The following is an 18,104-nucleotide window of genomic DNA, read 5'->3' as shown; positions in this document are numbered from 1 at the left end:
ACGCTCTATGTTGGTGCACACTTCCCGCGCAGTGCAGGCACTAGCGGATTATAACATAGGTCAGCGATGGCGAACCTATGGCACGCGTGCCACATGCGGCACGCAGAGCTGTTCCTGTGGGCACGCACCTCCGGCTGTCGGGAGCGCTGAATGTTATTGTGGTTCCCATAGAAACCACTGCGGGGAGAAGAGAGCAGCATGATACAGCTGCTCCCACATAATAGAATTGGGCAGGGGCATAAGGATCTGGCCCTTAGATACAGGGGTCCAGCAGCTGTCACTGTTCCATGTGCTCTTTTGGGACCCCTGAGCACAGTAATGTCAGCAGGAAGGCAGTCATTGCCCTGCCTTCCCCCCTGCTAAAGCCGGGACTCACACAGAGGGCTGGTCACCTGACCCGACCAGCCAATAGGAGAGGAGGGAAGAGGAATCACCAGAGCCCGGGCTGCATGTAGCTGCTGCAGTATAGAAAGGTAATAAATGACATAAATAAAGTATAGCATCAGCTCATCCTCCCCTGCTATCCTGTAAATATAAACTACATCATGCAGCTATTTTTATATCTTTCCAGCACCCTCATATCTATCTCTCTATCTATCTATCTATCTATCTATCTATCTATCTATCTATGTATCTGTCTCTCTGTCTCTCTCATATCTATCTATGTATCTATCTATCTATCTATCTATCTATGTATCTGTCTCTCTGTCTCTCTCATATCTATCTATGTATGTATGTATCTATCTATCTATCTATCTATCTATCTATCTATCTATCTATGTATCTATCTATGTATCTATGTATCTGTCTCTCTCATATCTATCTATGCATACCTCCCAACCGTCCCGGTTTCGGCGGGACTTTCACGTTTTTTTAGCCTTGTCCCGCCGCCCCGGGAGGTTAAGAGGTTGTCACGCTTTGTTATGCGTTTTCCCGCACCAGGAGACTTTGTCCCGTCTCCTGGTCCCGGGACACTGACTGCAGAGGAGACAACGCGAGCTCTGCTCCCAGCACAGCCCCTCCTCCTCCTCCCCCGGGCCGCCCCTCCTCCCCCTGTGTGAGCCGTGCCGTGTGTGAGGAGGAATAATCATGGGGGAGGGGGGGGGAGCGTCCTCACCAGGAGAGCGGCTGCTTTGAAGTCTGAGCCTGAGCTGCCAGCTATGCAGGGCACAGCACAGCAGAGCCGTGCCCAACTCTTCCCCCTGCGTGAGCTGCAGTGTCTGAGGAATCATCATGGGGGTCACCTGGAGAGCGGCTGCTGGCCATAGATGTGGAGACTCCTCTGCTCCTTCACCTGATAGCTGTGCAGGGGGAGGGAGGCAGCACAGAGAGATAGCAGGAGATGTGATGTGCCCCCCTCCAGCAGCTACAGACGTCTATTAGGAGCATCTACCAGCATGAGGTAGGACAGTCAAAGACATCATGCACAGTTACAGCTCAGTGTGTGACAGGGCACATCTATCAGGGCTTGTATGGCAGCTTTGTGACATACAAGCCCTGAAATAATCGCAATGTCTTGCGAACCGCCAGACATTGCGATTATTTTGCCCTTCTCCACACCGAGAGGGATATATATAGCTAATAACCCCTAGGCGCACCTGGACATTATACTACGTCCCTGCGGCTAGATACTTAGCGCACCGGGACGTAGTATAGCGTACTGCTTCTGGCACCGGCTCACAAACAGAGCTGGCACCAGACGTAGCGGCTATCAGCTGTCAATCACAGCTGACACGTGCTCTAACACCTGCAAACTCCGACTCCCAACTCCGATCACAGGGTTTAACCCCTTACACGCCGCGGTCAAGCAAGACCACGGCGTGTAAGGGTGTTCCTCTTCTGGGCAGCCCCGTGGTCTGCCAAGTGCCCTGGGGCTGCACAATCTCCCTGGAAGTCAGATCCCTTCCGGGTCTGACCGTAAACTGTCTGTGCATGCTTCTGCACCACCAGACATTGTACACTGCTCTACAATGAAATAGTATTGTATAGCAGTGTATTGGACTTGAACCAGTGATCAGAGAATCAGAGCATCGCTGGTTCAAGTATGGAAAAGGAAAAACGTGTAAAAACACTTAACACTACACATTAGAATAAATAAAAAATAAATACATAAAAATATAAGCCCCTAAAATGTCACTTTCCCATTAAAACACTTAATAAAGTATAAAAAACACAAAAACACAACCCCCCCCCCCACATATTTGGTATTGCCGCGTCCGTAACAATCTGTATAATAAAAAAGAATCGTTACTGGACCCGCACGGTAAACGCCGGAGAAAAAAAGCAAAATACTTTCCGAAAATGAAAAACCTTTAAAAAAATTCTTTAAAAAAATGTTCTGCACTCTAAAATAAGCCCACTAAAAAGAACAACTCTTCTCGCAAAAAATAAGCCCCTAACCAGATTTGTCAGCCGAAAAAATAAAAAAGATCTGCATATGAAAAGACGGTGATGCTAAAATGTACAAGATTTTCTCCAAATTAGACTACAGGAGGAGGCTGGAGGACAGGAGACTACAGGAGGAGGCTGGAGGACAGGAGACTACAGGAGGAGGCTGGAGGACAGGAGACTACAGGAGGAGGCTGGAGGACAGGAGACTACAGGAGGAGGCTGGAGGACAGGGGGATACAGGAGGAGGATGGAGGACAGGGGGATACAGGAGGAGGCTGGAGGACAGGGGGATACAGGAGGAGGCTGGAGGACAGGGGGATACAGGAGGAGGCTGGAGGACAGGAGACTACAGGAGGAGGCTGGAGGACAGGAGACTACAGGAGGAGGCTGGAGGACAGGAGACTACAGGAGGAGGCTGGAGGACAGGAGACTACAGGAGGAGGCTGGAGGACAGGGGGATACAGGAGGAGGATGGAGGACAGGGGGATACAGGAGGAGGCTGGAGGACAGGGGGATACAGGAGGAGGCTGGAGGACAGGGGGATACAGGAGGAGGCTGGAGGACAGGAGACTACAGGAGGAGGCTGGAGGACAGGAGACTACAGGAGGAGGCTGGAGGACAGGAGACTACAGGAGGAGGCTGGAGGACAGGAGACTACAGGAGGAGGCTGGAGGACAGGGGGATACAGGAGGAGGCTGGAGGACAGGGGGATACAGGAGGAGGCTGGAGGACAGGGGGATACAGGAGGAGGCTGGAGGACAGGAGGCTGGAGGCCAGGAGACTACAGGAGGAGGCTGGCAGGACAGGAGACTACAGCAGGAGGCTGGCAGGACAGGAGACTACAGGAGGAGGATGGAGGACAGGAGACTACAGGAGGAGGCTGGAGGCAGGAGACTACAGGAGGAGGCTGGCAGGACAGGAGACTACAGGAGGAGGATGGAGGACAGGAGACTACAGGAGGAGGATGGAGGACAGGGGGATACAGGAGGAGGCTGGAGGACAGGGGGATACAGGAGGAGGCTGGAGGACAGGAGGCTGGAGGCCAGGAGACTACAGGAGGAGGCTGGCAGGACAGGAGACTACAGCAGGAGGCTGGCAGGACAGGAGACTACAGGAGGAGGATGGAGGACAGGAGACTACAGGAGGAGGCTGGAGGACAGGAGACTACAGGAGGAGGCTGGAGGACAGGGGGATACAGGAGGAGGATGGAGGACAGGGGGATACAGGAGGAGGCTGGAGGACAGGGGGATACAGGAGGAGGCTGGAGGACAGGGGGATACAGGAGGAGGCTGGAGGACAGGAGACTACAGGAGGAGGCTGGAGGACAGGAGACTACAGGAGGAGGCTGGAGGACAGGAGACTACAGGAGGAGGCTGGAGGACAGGAGACTACAGGAGGAGGCTGGAGGACAGGGGGATACAGGAGGAGGCTGGAGGACAGGGGGATACAGGAGGAGGCTGGAGGACAGGGGGATACAGGAGGAGGCTGGAGGACAGGAGGCTGGAGGCCAGGAGACTACAGGAGGAGGCTGGCAGGACAGGAGACTACAGCAGGAGGCTGGCAGGACAGGAGACTACAGGAGGAGGATGGAGGACAGGAGACTACAGGAGGAGGCTGGAGGCAGGAGACTACAGGAGGAGGCTGGCAGGACAGGAGACTACAGGAGGAGGATGGAGGACAGGAGACTACAGGAGGAGGATGGAGGACAGGGGGATACAGGAGGAGGCTGGAGGACAGGGGGATACAGGAGGAGGCTGGAGGACAGGAGGCTGGAGGCCAGGAGACTACAGGAGGAGGCTGGCAGGACAGGAGACTACAGCAGGAGGCTGGCAGGACAGGAGACTACAGGAGGAGGATGGAGGACAGGAGACTACAGGAGGAGGCTGGAGGCAGGAGACTATAGGAGGAGGCTGGAGGCCAGGAGACTACAGCAGGAGGCTGGCAGGACAGGAGACTACAGGAGGAGGATGGAGGACAGGAGACTACAGGAGGAGGATGGGGGACAGGAGACTACAGGAGGAGGCTGGAGGACAGGAGACTACAGGAGGAGGCCACAGAATGAGGAGGATAGAGGACAGGAGACTTCAGGAGGAGGCTGGAGGCCAGGAGACTACAGCAGGAGGCTGGCAGGACAAGAGACTACAGGAGGAGGATGGAGGCCAGGAGACTACAGGAGGAGGCTGGAGGCCAGGAGACTACAGGAGGAGGCTGGAGGCCAGGAGACTACAGCAGGAGGCTGGCAGGACAGGAGACTACAGGAGGAGGATGGAGGACAGGAGACTACAGGAGGAGGCTGGAGGCCAGGAGACTACAGGAGGAGGCTGGAGGCCAGGAGACTACAGGAGGAGGCTGGAGGCCAGGAGACTACAGCAGGAGGCTGGCAGGACAGGAGACTACAGGAGGAGGATGGAGGACAGGAGACTACAGGGGGAGGCTGAAGGACAGGAGACTACAGGAGGAGGCCACAGAATGAGGAGGATAGAGGACAGGAGGCCACACCATGTGAGGAGGGGAAGGGTTGGGAGTACAGATAGGATTATGTGTAAGTTTGGGGAGATAAATAAAAGTGGAAAACCAAATGTAAAGGGAGAATAAAATTAAAGAGGGGTTTATATGTTTTACATGTTGCAGAGTTGCATTAGGGGATATTATATTGGTCCACAGGAAGGGGGGGCAAATTAAGTGGCGTTGTACCATGTGGGGACCATCAAGTTTGATATTATACTATACCTGTGGGTGGGACAATGGGCGTGGTTTAGAAAAAGGGGGAGGGGCTTTGTGTCCCTCTTTCTCTTGCCCAAAAGTTGGGAGGTATGTCTATGTATGTATCTATCTATCTATCTATGTATCTATCTATGTATCTATGTATCTGTCTCTCTCATATCTATCTATGTATGTATCTATCTATCTATCTATGTATCTGTCTCTCTGTCTCTCTCATATCTATCTATGTATGTATCTATGTATCTATCTATGTATGTATCTATGTATCTATCTATCTATGTATCTATCTATCTATCTCTCTCTCATATCTATCTCTATGTATCTAGAAAAATGATCTATCTATCTATCTATCTATCTCATATCTATCTATCTATCTATCTATCTATCTATCTATCTATCTATCTATCAGGGCCCACTGGTGTCTTGTTACACCACTGGGATTGGGGGTCACATATAAAGGTCAGCAGACCCCTATATGTGACATATGACATAGCTATAAATAAAATACATCAATATTAAAATGGGGCAGTTCTCTCTATAATGCTGGTTATCAGCTGCAGGTGCACCTGAGCTCTGCCCCCAATCCTTCCCCTGAACAGTATACAACAGTTTTAGGCGAGCAGCGGACAACAGTACACTGCCAGGATTTTTTATTACAGGAGTCCCTATATTAAACACCTATGTGGGTTTTTTGTAAATTTTTGTCTTGGCACTTTGCTATAAGTAAGTTGGGTTTGAGTTGCATTTTGGGCACTCAGCCTCTAAAAGGTTCGCCATCACTGACATAGGTGGTTTGGGCGGTAGCACAGGGGCCCGAGACTTCTAAGGGGGCCAATGGCAACCTAAACCACCCACCAAATTTTATACTGAATAAGACTTTCACACATAAAATCCTCGTACATCTGTTCCTGCTCTCAATACACATGTACAATTTCAGGACCTTTGAAATTGCTCCAAAAGTCCTGAAACTGCAGAATGAAAGCAGAAGCCACACATCCCCCATTCTCCAAGAAGTTGATCCTAATACCAGATGTAGAAGGGGATTCCAGGCTTGTAACATTCATACAGTCCAGAACCCTTGGCAGTCTTATCCCCCCCTGAGTGCAGGGGGCGCCAGTGTCCAATAATCTGCTGCACCCTGCACAGTTTTGATAGATCTGGGCCATAGAGTCACATATAGGGTGCAGTCACATATTAGCTACCATCACATATAGGGATAGGGTGCAGTCACATATTAGCTACCATCACATATAGGGTGCAGTCACATATTAGCTACCATCACATATAGGGTGCAGTCACATATTAGCTACCATCACATGTAGGGTGCAGTCACATATTAGCTACCATCACATATAGGGTGCAGTCACATATTAGCTACCATCACATATAGGGTGCAGACACATATTAGCTACCATCACATATAGGGTGCAGTCACATATTAGCTACCATCACATATAGGTTGCAGTCACATATTAACTACCATCACATATAGGGTGCAGTCACATATTAACTACCATCACATATAGGGTGCAGTCACATATTAGCTACCATCACATATAGGGTGCAGTCACATATTAGCTACCATCACATATAGGGTGCAGTCACATATTAACTACCATCACATATAGGGTGCAGTCACATATTAACTACCATCACATATAGGGTGCAGTCACATATTAACTACCATCACATATAGGGTGCAGTCACATATTAGCTACCATCACATATAGGGATAGGGTGCAGTCACATATTAGCTACCATCACATATAGGGTGCAGTCACATATTAGCTACCATCACATATAGGGTGCAGTCACATATTAACTACCATCGCATGTAGGGTGCAGTCACACATTAGCTGCCATCGCATGTAGGGTGCAGTCACACATTAGCTGCCATCACATGTAGGGTGCAGTCACACATTAGCTACCATCACATGTAGGGTGCAGTCACACATTAGCTACCATCACATGTAGGGTGCAGTCACACATTAGCTACCATCACATGTAGGGTGCAGTCACACATTAGCTACCATCACATATAGGGTGCAGTCACACATTAGCTACCATCACATATAGGGTGCAGTCACATATTAGCTACCATCACATATAGGGTGCAGTCACACATTAGCTACCATCACATGTAGGGTGCAGTCACACATTAGCTACCATCACATGTAGGGTGCAGTCACACATTAGCTACCATCACATATAGGGTGCAGTCACACATTAGCTACCATCACATATAGGGTGCAGTCACACATTAGCTACCATCACATATAGGGTGCAGTCACACATTAGCTACCATCACATGTAGGGTGCAGTCACACATTAGCTACCATCACATGTAGGGTGCAGTCACACATTAGCTACCATCACATGTAGGATGCAGTCACACATTAGCTACCATCACATGTAGGGTGCAGTCACACTTGATAGCCCCTAGGCGCATAGCCGTTGGGCTAATGACTGCTCAAAGGTGGCTAGCAGTGTGGCCCCTTTAATTGGAGGTTGCTCTACCCTCTCTCATCTTTATTCATCAGAGGGATGTGCTGGGGGCGTGGCTAGTAATGTGGGCGGTACAGGAGTTGAGCACATGCTCAAATACTCTGAGTAGCAGAGACTCAGCCTCTTTTTCATCGGTTTTCTTGCGTGTTCTGTGCTGTCTGAGGATGCGCCGTCGTCTGCAGGCCGAGGGTTCAGCATGGCTGCGTCACTCCTGATGGAAACCACCATTGCTGCTTCCCCCTGCTGTACTGGCTCCTACAACCCTGCTCCAGGCTCTGGTAGGCAGTCACCGCCGAGTCCTCTCTCCTGGCAGAGCACACGGGCTCTGCACCCCCAGCCCTGCTCCTGCCTGGCCCCCCTGCACCTCTGCCTGCTGTAGTTGTGGTGCAGCGACCAGGCAGGACATTGTCCCACCACCTCCCCTGCAGAGACAAGCCATGGCCTGCTCAGTCACTCCAGGTATGACTGTCTCCTGCCACCTCTCCCCTATCATCAGGGCTGTCTGGCAGTTTCTGTAATGAGCCTGTCCCCTGCCCCAGGAGCTGCTTGTACTACTGTACATGCACACACCACATGGTCCCTATAGTGCTGCCATACAGGGAATAGCTCTAGTGCATCCCCATCCCCAGCAGCTGCTTGTACTACTGTACATGCACACACCACATCACCTCCATAGTGCTGCCAGACAGGGAATAGCTCTAGTGCATCCCCAGCAGCTGCTTGTACTACTGTACATGCACACACCACATGGTCCTGATAGTCCTGCCAGGGCTTATCTATAGTAAATCTCCTGCCCTGGCACCTTCACTTACAGTGCCCTGAGCAGCACACTGCCCCTCCCCCACCCTCACTGCCCTCTGCTTCTAGCAGCATATTTAACCCTTGCAGTGCTGCAGGGTAGAGGCTTAGCTGCAGTTGTGAATCCCCAGCTCCCTACTCTGGCTGCTGGATCCTTCCCTCACATGTGGTGCCCCAGGGCAGGGGCTTCTGCTGCTGTTAGGAGTCTCTAGCCCCCTGCCACAGCTATGAGTAACACCCCACCCCCATCATACCCTATAGAATTTGAGGTCCCTGATGAAGACCTGCTCCCCCCCTTTCTATGGGCAGCTTATGCTCCCCAACTTCCTCCATCCCAGGGTGCACCATGCTAACTGGTGATGTGGGGCTCTGTTATATACGATTTTAGGATGTGTACTGCAACCCACTCCTACTGGCTATGCCAGTCTGGGGATTGGCGCAGCTCTTCCACATCCAGGTCGCCAGGTCTTTACAATCCCATGACCTGGGACTCGGTTATATCCTCCCGCGTTTTCCTGGAAGTGCACTGCAACCCACTCCTACTGGCGATGCCAGTCTGGGGATTGGCGCAGCTCTTCCATATCTAGGTCTTTAAAATCCGATGGCAGCGCTCCGTCCCGCTGTCATTCCCTCAGCCTCCATAGCCGCCGATCTCGCAGCAGCTCCTCTAGGTCATCATGCGGCGTTCCGATACCTCCAGCGCCTCTCGTAGTCCACACGGCTGTGATCAGAGCACCAGTAGCTCCTGCACCTGTGGGTGAGTTCCTCTGCTGCAGGATTGGGGGTCTTTGTCTTAAGCGCTCACCTGACTGATGACACCAGGTCTAGATCCTACAGCACCAGCACTTGGACATTTGGTCCTTGTTGTCTGTGGATTTGGTGATTGCTTACAAGCGGCGCCATTCTGAGTGCAGTGTCATTAATTAAATCAAAACACTCAAAATTATGGCCATAATTATATTCACGTTTTACCAGATTTTGGTTGCGATATTACACGGAAAATGTCCTGATCAGTTTCTCCCCTTCCCACGGGGATTTGACAGGCTGAGATGTGATTTAGGAGAAGGGGAAAGTCCTGGTGTTGGTTGGGACAATAGTACTAATAATAAATCTGTAGTTATATATTCCGTCATATTCCATAGCGCTGTACAACTCATGGCGCCTATATACAAGTTCTCAATAATACGTATTTATAGAGCGCATTGTCATATTCCACAGCGTCTTACAGATCGTTACCTACCTATGTGGACAAAATAAGACGTTGCAGGGTCAGAAGGACCAATAGGAATAAGGACCCTGCGCACAAGAGCTTAGTCTTTCTAATACACTTCATAGATTGTATTTTCTACACTTCATTTAGTAGCCTTACAAATAAAATAAGACATAACAGTGACATATCGTAGCCGCGTAATACAATGAGTGAGGGCTTGCCCCCCCAAGAACTTAGTCTGTGAGGAGAAGGGGTGATGCAGTTCATGATGGGGCTGGTACAATAGTCACAAGAGCTTACAATCTATGAGGAGTAGGACACAGGAGGTGGCAGCACTGGTACAATGGACCAGCCATTCATTAATGAGATCACATAATTGAAGTAAATTATTCTGTATTATGAGGTTACTAATGTGTGGCTTTGTGCCACGATTACCACTATGCCCTTGGTTGGGCATCTTCCTTTTGCTTTTCCACCTTGGGGTTTCTCAGGTGGCAGTGCGGAGGTCTGCTCCATGGTGTACAGCGGCCACTGTCTAATTTATGGTGCCTGTAAGTCTGGCGTGTATAGTCCAACTGTTGGGGCAATAATTGCACCATCCAGTGTCCTTGTCCTGTGGCTGCCCCTTCCTGCCTTCAGAGTGGGTTACCCAAAAAAGCTGAGTAATTCATACATAGGGCAGGTTTCTCTTAGACTCATTTGTTCCTTGTGTATTTCTCAGTTTTTTCATAATTATTGAAGTTTGCTCTCAGGATTTGTAGAGCAGTTCAGGTTGAGCCACAAACCCTCACCGGTGCGGGTCCTAAAAGCATTATGAAGGATCTGGTATTGGTATCTTATGTCTCCCTTGTTAGAGTGTTGAGGGGGTTTACAAGGCGAGTCTGGGGCCCTTATGGCAAATCGGACGCTGAATCTGTCTTATGCTTATTATCTGTTCCTGAAGTGTCCAATAATTGGGTCGCCAGCTGGATGATGTCTTATTAGATCGCGTTTATCGGAGGGCGGCTTCATTTCATTGTTAAGTGGTTTTAGTATATTTTTGGTGTGGATCTGGTGGGATAGGGGTCCTCTTCTCTGGTTACTGGTTACTCTCATAATTTTCTGTTGGTCCTTGAGACTCTCCTCATTGAAGTTACCTGCTTATTTTCTTTCCTTTCCTTCTCTGTCTTTAGGTTGTCGCCTCTTCAGCTGAATCCTATTTTAGTCGTATTGAAAATTTATTTTGAGGACGGTATTTTGCCTAAGAGAGGGGGAAGCAGTTACAATGCCTTGCGCTGTCTTGTTGTCCAATTTGTGCGAGTCGCTTTAGCAGCGTGGTCCTGGGCCTTCTGGTTTCTGTATGTCAGGTTATGACGATGGGTGGGTTTTTTGCTAGTAGGGGCTCCATGTCCGCAATGGGTATAATCTCCCTGCATCGAAGGGTTTGGATCATTAGCGCCATTGAGGTTTTTAGAGATGTTTTTGTTGATCATAGCGGACAGATGTGTTGTAGGGGCTGATGCCTGTTCCTGGCCCTGGCTTTATGTAGATGACATTGTGTGAAGTAACTTGATAAAGGTATTGGGCTGGCCTCATGGCATTTTTTGGGGTGAGACTTGTCATGTAATTGAGGTTTCCTTGTATTTCTAAGTTTGTGTGCATGGGTTTTGCTCCTGCAAATCAGTTTCCTGCGAGTTGTTTACAATTTGCTGCTGTTTTATGAAGGGTTTTAGTGAATTTGGACTCCTTCTAAGGAATATTGTTCACTCTCTTAAAAATGGCGCTGCACTTACAGCTAGTGTGTGAGATCTTTTTAGTTTCAGGGGTGGGATGGATAAGGTGCTGGCGTTCTAATTGGTTTGCAGGTTATATCACTTTAATTTTGCTTCTTTGCTAATGCATTCTCTTTTTCAGGTTTTCACTCCAGCATGTGATTGCTAGGACACTTGTGTGACTATTGGGCAGATCAGCGCGTGAATATCCGTCTGGGTGGTGGAACTTTGGGCTTCTATGGTACCAACATCTGTGGGTGAGGTCTCCGGGTCCTGCACTGCTTGCAAAAAACAGCTTGAGCTTACGATAATCGGCCATTATTCAGTAGTCGTCATTTAAGGGGCGTCGTCATCTGCTACATTCACCTTAGGTGACAGATTACACTAATCCAGTCCGACCTGGAGCGATTCCCGTCTTTCTTCTGCTACCCCGAGTTGGCGTGGTAGGACATAATCATAAGGGCAGTATGGTACGAGGCTAGCGATGCAGCAATAGTGGATGTGACAATACCTCGGTGTCGCAATTTGTTTGCGCCAGAGGAAAAGTGGTGTATTACATCAGCTGGTGGGCACCAGTGATGGTTTGCTGTTACCTGTTGGCGTCCATCTTTCGGACACCAGGTTGGAATGTATATGGTGTGGCTTTTGGTTGGCTGGGGGTCGGAGGGTCATGTAGTTGTGGATACATGACCTCCTCCGTGGCGGTTTTTTAGGGGTAACACTGCCCTACATGCCCTTACATATGGCAGGCATACAGGGTGTTATCTGGTGTTATGTAAAGTGGAATGGTTAAAAGTGTCTATATATTCAAACAAAGAAATGGTTAAATTATCAATGGTTTCAATAAAGCTGTGGCCGACCCCAAGTCAACCCACTATTGAGAATGGTTAAGCAATGGTTTCTGTGTGGTTATTTATATTTGGGGTATGCGGTATTAAAGGGGCCAGTACGTGTTTATTATTTGAGCAGTCCACATCTTATGTCCACACATGTTGATCTCCAAACAGTGTCATGCTGCTGCTCCCCCAACAGGGGTACTTAATGGTATTTTTAAGTACCCCTGAAAATACTACCAGTACACAGTAATAATGCTTCCTAGTAAAACACTGTAAAATGTTCCCCATTTTAGGTAAAAAGCCCTCATTCCTGCACTCTAAAATACCAGCACTACCTCAAGTGTGGGCCCCATTCTTTATAAAGCCTGATATTGTGGCAGAATGCTGTCCTGATTATGGCCCCCACACCTAGTAATGACCAACAATCATTAAACTTCACATTGTGGTTTAAACTCAGTATATTGTCCTTATTTTGATCCTTACGCTATATAATACACCCTTATTGTGGTCCTCACATTTTATGAATTATCTTCCAATCCCCTCCCCCCCCCCCCCAGTAGTCCCATACATTATATTACCCCTCTCTCTTTTGTTATTTGCATTTAATAATGTCCCCTAATTGTGCCACCCACCCAATAAATGTTCCATTAATATGTCCTGACATGCTATAATGCCATCCACACTTAATCCCTGTGGACCCCACTAATGTCCTCTCACTGTGACCCCTACACTAAATAACACCCCCTCCACAATTGGTTTCACCTTCCTAATAATTCCCCTTCCCCAATTGAGGCTCCCATCCTAACATTGTCCACTGAAAGGAGCCCCCTCCCTAATAGTGCCTTCACACCAAATAAGTCCACACGCCACAGTAAAGCCCAGATTAATGCCCACAGTCCACATAAAAATGCCCACAGTAATTACCTGCAGCCCACATTATTATCCACAGTCTACAGTAATGCCCCCTCTATATAGTAATGCCTCCAGGCCAAAATAATGCCCCCTTTATAAAGTAATGCTCACAGTCCACAGTAATTCTCCCATTATAAAATGCCCCCTTTATAAAATAATGCCCCCAGTGCATAATAATGACCCCTTTATAAAATAATACCCCCAGTGCATAATAATGCCCCCTTTATAAAATAATACCCCCAGTGCATAATAATGCCCCCTTTATAAAATAATGCCCCCAGTGCATAATAATGCCCCCTTTATAAAATAATGCCCCCAGTGCATAATAATGCCCCCTTTATAAATTATTAATGCCCTCAGTCTGAAGTAATGTCCCCTTTATAAAGTAATGTCTCCAGTCCATAGCAATGCCCCTTCTATAAAGTAATGTTCCAGTGCACAGTAATGAAGCCCTTTGTAAAGTAATGTCCCTAGAAATATCCCCTTTATGGAGTAAGGCCCTGAGCCCACAGCAATGCCCCTTTTATTAAATAATGCCCCCAGTCCATAGTAATGCCCCCTTTATAAAGTAATAGTTCCAGTGCACAGTAATGCCCCCAGTCCATAATTATGCCCACACTGTCTAATAATAAACCAGAAAAATACACTAATACTCAGCAGTCTTCCCTTACCCTTTCAGTCTTCTGTGCAGGACGATCGGCGGTGACGTCATCACATCGAGATGTAGTTATATTATCGCATCTCCGGCTCTATGTAGTGTTGCACGGAGCTGACACTCCACTACTCATCTCTATCTGTGTCCTGTCGAGACAGATAGAGATGAGTGAGGAAAACTCCCCGGTCAGCGGGACCAGTGACCTGCTGATTCGGGGCTCCGGCCAAAAGATCCGGGGCTCGTGCCCCGGATCTTTTAACATAGCGACGCCCCTGAGTATAAATATAGTAAAGTAGCTGTGTAGTAAGTGGTAATAGACAAGTAGATGTTGCTGTTTATTTGTGAGAAGTATTGTAGTAGATTAGTGAATAGTGAGTAGTATTGTAGTAGATTAGTGAATAGTGAGTAGTATTGTAGTAGATTAGTGAATAGTGAGTAGTATTGTAGTAGATTAGTGAATAGTGAGTAGTATTGTAGTAGATTAGCGAATAGTGAGTAGTATTGTAGTAGATTAGTGAATAGTGAGTATTATTGTAGTAGATTAGTGAGTAGTATTGTAGTAGATTAGTGAATAGTGAGTAGTATTTTAGTAGATTAGTGAATAGTGAGTATTATTGTAGTAGATTAGTGAATAGTGAGTATTATTGTAGTAGATTAGTGAGTAGTATTGTAGTAGATTAGTGAATAGTGAGTATTATTGTAGTGGATTAGTGAGTAGTATTGTAGTAGATTAGTGAATAGTGAGTAGTATTGTAGTAGATTAGTGAATAGTGAGTATTATTGTAGTAGATTAGTGAATAGTGAGTATTATTGTAGTAGATTAGTGAGTAGTATTGTAGTAGATTAGTGAATAGTGAGTATTATTGTAGTGGATTAGTGAATAGTGAGTAGTATTCTAGTAGATTAGTGAATAGTGAGTAGTATTGTAGTAGATTAGTGAATAGTGAGTAGTATTGTAGTAGATTAGTGAATAGTGAGTAGTATTGTAGTAGATTAGTGAATAGTGAGTAGTATTGTAGTAGATTAGCGAATAGTGAGTAGTATTGTAGTAGATTAGTGAATAGTGAGTATTATTGTAGTAGATTAGTGAGTAGTATTGTAGTAGATTAGTGAATAGTGAGTAGTATTGTAGTAGATTAGTGAATAGTGAGTATTATTGTAGTAGATTAGTGAATAGTGAGTATTATTGTAGTAGATTAGTGAGTAGTATTGTAGTAGATTAGTGAATAGTGAGTATTATTGTAGTGGATTAGTGAGTAGTATTGTAGTAGATTAGTGAATAGTGAGTAGTATTGTAGTAGATTAGTGAATAGTGAGTATTATTGTAGTAGATTAGTGAATAGTGAGTATTATTGTAGTAGATTAGTGAGTAGTATTGTAGTAGATTAGTGAATAGTGAGTATTATTGTAGTGGATTAGTGAATAGTGCGTAGTATTGTAGTAGATTAGTGAATAGTGAGTAATATTGTAGTAGATTAGTGAATAGTGAGTAGTATTGAAGTAGATTAGTGAATAGTGAGTAGTATTGTAGTAGATTAGTGAATAGTGAGTAGTATTGTAGTGATTAGTGAATAGTGAGTAGTATTATAGTAGATTAGTGAATAGTGCGTAGTATTGTAGTAGATTAGTGAATAGTGAGTAATATTGTAGTAGATTAGTGAATAGTGAGTAGTATTGAAGTAGATTAGTGAGTAGTATTGTAGTAGATTAGTGAATAGTGAGTAGTATTGTAGTAGATTAGTGAATAGTGAGTAGTATTGTAGTAGATTAGTGAATAGTGAGTAGTATTGAAGTAGATTAGTGAATAGTGAGTAGTATTGTAGTAGATTAGTGAATAGTGAGTAGTATTGTAGTTGATTAGTGAGTATGTCCCCTAATTGTGCCACCCACCCAATAAATGTTCCATTAATATGTCCTGACATGCTATAATGCCATCCACACTTAATCCCTGTGGAGTATTATTGTAGTAGATTAGTGAATAGTGAGTAGCACTGTAGTAGATTAGTGAGTAGTATTGTAGTAGATTAGTGAGTAGTATTGTAGTAGATTAGTGAGTAGTATTGTAGTAGATTAGTGAATAGTGAGTAGTATTGTAGTAGATTGGTGAGTAGTATTGTAGTAGATTAGTGAATAGTGAGTAGTATGGTAGTAGATTAGTGAATAGTGAGTAGTATTGTAGTAGATTAGTAAGTAGTATTGTAGTATATTAGTGAATAGTGAGTAGTATTGTAGTAGAATAGTAGTAGTAGTGATCTGGTCATGGATAAGTGAACTGAAGTGTTGTAGACTAGTGAGTTGTAGTTTTGCATTAGATTAGGGAGTAGTAGTGGTGTGGTACATCAGTGAGTAGTAGTGGCGTTGAAGACTGGTGAGTGATGATATTTTAGAAGAGGAATCAGCAGGAGCTGAACTGGAAAGGCAGAGCTCTACAACGAATGTAATGTATTGTAGTAGGTTAGTGAGTAGTATTGGTGTAGTAGATCAGTGACTAGTAGTATAGAAGAGGCCGGACCGCCGAAGTGAGGGGAGGTCGCCATGACGCAGCCTGGGGGAGGGCTAGCAGTCAAGGGGCATAACAGGGAAGAGCGGGAGTTTCTAGGGGGCGTGTAAGTAGGGACCGTTAGGGAAAGTCAGTCAGACATCTTTTAAGACTAAGATAGGTCCCACCCACCCTATTTTCAACTTGGGGAGGGTGTCAACTTGTCATAGCAGCTAAAGGGGGGCGGTGAGGGAGGAGCAAGGTCCTTGGAGTTGGTGGAGTGAGGAGGTAAAAAAGAGACCTGGTGGATAGGATTCATCTATTTAATTTGGTGGGCCGCCTGGGGGATGGCGGTTTGGGCTCCCGCTGGGTGGTGTCCCGGGGAGTGGAAAAAGGAGTAGAGACGGCCATTGCTACACTCTATGGTGCCCTTGAATCGGAGGTGGCGGTTTGGGCTAAAGAGAAAAGTAGGGGTGCAGAATGGCTGTTACTCAATTTTGGTAACTCCAAGGACCTCACTTCCTCTTTGATTAGAGGGGGGGGGGGTGGGGTGTTAAATCATTTAGCAGTTTGACTGTGTTTTTATTGTTGTATTGTTAATAAAAGGCTGCTGTGGCCAATTTAATCCAAAGCAGAGTGTGTGAGTCTTTTTAATATAAGGCAATAAAGGTTTTGCGGGAAAAGGAGAAGAGGAGAAGAAGAAGACGAAGAGACCAGACTCAACAGTGCAGCGTCATGTAGTAGTTGTATATTAATGAATGGCAGTGTTGTAGTAGAATAGTGAGTAGTAGTTTTGTATTAGGTAGTAGTATTGTAGATTATTAGAGAGTAGTGTTCCCTGAGTTATCGCTCTAATACAGATGCCGAATTTGCAACTGGGCAGTGCAGTGGCTCAGTGGTAAGCACTTCTGCCTTGCAGTGCTGGGATCATTGATTCAAGTCCCACCCAGGTCAACATCTGCAAAGAGTTTGTATGTTCTCTCCATGTTTGTGTGGGTTTCCTCCAGGTTCTCCGGTTTCCTCCCACACTCCAGGCACACTGCAGCGCCTCGTAATCTGTGTGCAGTATATAAATAAAGAATTATTATTTAAGTACAAAAAAGTCACTAATCCATACCTGCTCTTGGCAGGTGTAGGGAATAGCTTCAAGGTATTTATTCTACTTTTTGTGAACTGTTGTACAACACATGAAGGGAGGTTACTCCTGGTAGTATATATGATATATGAGTATGGTATTATGTGCATATGTCTGTGCAGCTAAAATCTGTAGTATCAAGTGTGATGTGCAAGACGGGGGTGACAGAGCGAGTTTCGCTATATGAGGGGTTCGATCCAAAGTTTACATTGGGGTCCACTGAGGTCCTGTTACTCCACTATTGACCACATACTATGATGATCCTCTAATGCCCTCCATGTGCCTATAATGTTCCTCTCATAAAATAATAGTAGTAACACACCAATCCCTGTAGCAGGCGCTATGGACATCAGTGAGTGATAGACTGGTGAGAGGATCTTAGTTTAGTAACTTTTCCTTTGTTAGGGCACCATCTTCATTACTCCATGTAATCCCTCATGTCCTATAAGTCATCTACACACACAGCAAATGACTCTCATGTAATGAGATATAAAACCTGATATCACAACATACTATAAATCTGTATACTCCGCACTCTCCTGACACGTCTCTATGAAGTCTCTGTAATTTACTTCTCCAGTCTGGCCTGGGGCTGAGGATAAGGAGCAGATACCGTGATGAATGTGTGACGGGTCTACAGCCGGAAAGACTGGTTCTGACTTCCATGATACATGTATTACAAAGAGCCCCGGAATATATCTCCATAAT

The 18,104-nt window shown here is 46.4% G+C and overlaps 1 long non-coding RNA gene across 2 annotated transcripts in view; it reads left to right on the top strand.

Annotated features, from left to right (window-relative positions):
- The first annotated feature begins 77 nt into the window (after positions 1 to 77).
- LOC140105576 (uncharacterized) overlaps positions 78 to 18,104 on the top strand; it is a 33,417-nt gene continuing 15,390 nt past the window's right edge. For both annotated transcript variants that reach the window (XR_011850588.1, XR_011850590.1), the window contains exon 1: positions 78 to 473. This is a non-coding gene — a long non-coding RNA (uncharacterized lncRNA). The remainder of the gene's footprint in view (positions 474 to 18,104) is intronic.

This window comes from Engystomops pustulosus, chromosome 11 (assembly GCF_040894005.1).
Source record: "Engystomops pustulosus chromosome 11, aEngPut4.maternal, whole genome shotgun sequence".
Taxonomy (NCBI): domain Eukaryota; kingdom Metazoa; phylum Chordata; class Amphibia; order Anura; family Leptodactylidae; genus Engystomops; species Engystomops pustulosus.
This window is presented reverse-complemented; position numbering and strand designations above follow the sequence as displayed.